Source organism: Physeter macrocephalus, chromosome 6 (assembly GCF_002837175.3).
Source record: "Physeter macrocephalus isolate SW-GA chromosome 6, ASM283717v5, whole genome shotgun sequence".
Classification (NCBI taxonomy): domain Eukaryota; kingdom Metazoa; phylum Chordata; class Mammalia; order Artiodactyla; family Physeteridae; genus Physeter; species Physeter macrocephalus.
In genome coordinates, this window is record NC_041219.1 from 8820048 (window position 1) to 8822546 (window position 2499).

Below are 2499 nucleotides of genomic sequence, written 5' to 3' on the forward strand. Positions count from 1 at the left end.
GATGCGCATGCTCAGCGGCCATGGCTCACGGGCCCAGCCGCTCCGCGGCACGTGGGATCCTCCCAGACCGGGGCGCGAACCCGGTTCCCCTGCATCGGCAGGCGGACGTGCAACCACTGCGCCACCAGGGAAGCCCTTCATTATTTCTTTATTAGCTATAGGTTTTCTTTAAAGTTTCAATTTATTATTATGTATAACAATGTTAAGAGATAAATTTTATGAGTTATATTAAAAATTTTAAGAGTTTATTTGGGCAAAAATGAATTCCAGTCAGATAGTATTGAAACTAGCAGATAGAAGGGAGCTCTGAGGACCTGTATAAAATGAAAAACTTTTACATACAGAAGGGAGCAAGAACAAGCAAGTTATACTAGGCAAAGAAGTGGATTGATTACGACAAAGTTACTTTCTTTTAGGAGATGACAGGGGTCTGACAGGCAGATTACTTAACTAGTGCTGATCAGACAATTCCTGATTGACTGGTTTAAGATTCCATTTCTGGGAAAGCAGAAACTGTAATTAAGTGAAGTCTTGGTGGTGGTGTGAGGTTTAGCATAGGCAACTCCATTTGGGGTCTGTTGTCTTGTTTTTAATAGCAGAAAGATTCCAAAACACTCGAGGTTAATATTCTCTATGATAATTATTTGAATAGAAGTAGTATGAAGCAATACCACTTGTCAAAGTAAGAGGGACTTTAGGTTTACTCAAAATGATTATTTAGTATCCTAGATATGATATGATATGATATGTTAATTGTAAGAGATAATTTATGCTGACCTGAAGTACCCCTTACCCCAAGTGTTATTTACATGAATTACTAGTATGCATGAGAGAGTTTCATTTTTTTTGTTGTTGAATTGGGTGGATGGGGCACAGTTCTTTGGGGGTTGATATTCTTAGGAAGATAAAAGAGAACTATGCACAATAGAGATGAGAAAAAGTTCTCTCTCATCCCTTCACCATTGCCTACATTTGGTCAATAGACTGATCTTGAGCCATTTAAAAAGTGTTGCGCAAAGGAACAGCTGTAGAAGCTGTGTACGTATATGAATGTGTTTGATTCTGGGCATAAGCAGCGCTGCTTAGAGGCCCAGATAGTCAGTCGTAATGCGATTTCCAGAGAGGTCCATTCTTCACCTATTTCCTCAGCTGTGGCACAGATAATAGGACATATTTGTTATTCTGCGGGCCAGCAGACACAGGAAAGAGAGGTCACTGTGCCTGGAGAAAGACAGCGGGGAGAGTAAACAGAGGTGTATTAAAGTTGAAGGAAGATAGTTATCCTTATCACATTCCTACATAGGGTCCCAGAAATGACTGGGTAGTGGTGGTGATGGGAAATCTGGGGGAAGGCTTTCTAAATGGATAGGTGTAGGCTTGGACCAGGGGACAGCCGTGGGTTACTTCCGATGAGACTTCATGTGTGCTCAAAGACAAAGAAGTTTAAGACAGGACTTCTCAAACTTTAAGTACAGATGAATTGCCAAGAGACCTTATTACAAGGCAAATTCTGGTTCAGTATCTTGGGTGGGGCTGAGATTGTACATTTCTATTAAATTCTTAGGTGATGCTGCTGTTCCACAAGTAAGGCAACTTCCAGTACCAAGGACTTTGTAACATTGAATTAATCAAGCATTCATCCTACCCATTTCCCAATTCACATCCTGAAGTCAGAAATGCCTGAATATCAAAACTGGCTATTCCACTAATAAGTGTCACTGAGTGGTTGTTTGACCTCCCTGGGGCTTAATTTCATTACTAAAATGGACTTTTATGAGCCTTGTGGTGTTTGCTATTTCTATCCAGCAAATATTTCTATATTTTTTCTTATGTACATGGTTGGATTGCATGCCTCTGTTCTTGTGAAGTTAGGTGTGCCATATGTCTACTTTGGCCAATAAAATATACGCATAATTGTTATATGTTACCTGCGTGATTTTCGACCTTCTATTTCTCTCTGCCTTGATTACTGACAATGTTCTAGTAGGTGTTTCATCATGAGGATCACACAGAGCAGAAACCTCAGCAAACCCTTAGCAGACAGGTAACATGAGGATAAACTTTTATAGTTTTAAGCCACTGAGACTGTGGCAGAGTTTGTTATATTGGTAAAGCTGGCTTACATTGACTGGTACAAGCATTAAATGGAAAAAGTCAGATATTTGGCTATTGCACAGATATTCATATGTTTCCCTTTCTTTTCTCTTCCCAACTCCTGTGATTTAGCTTTTTTTATTCCTCTGTATCTATATTATAAAAGCAATAGGTAATTTTAAAAATGGTGAAAACTATATTTATCCTTTTTAAAAACGCTTTTAGTCCTTACAAAGTTTTGATTCAAAAATTCAGAACTTACAGATGAATGAAGCTTGGGAGCTGTCCAGAAGCTTCTTTCTCCTCATTATCATGACTAATTTCAAGTTAGCTGGAATTGTTCCACTGAAATCTAATCTGTTGGGTGATATTTAACACTATAACTGACTGGGAAACACAATAACT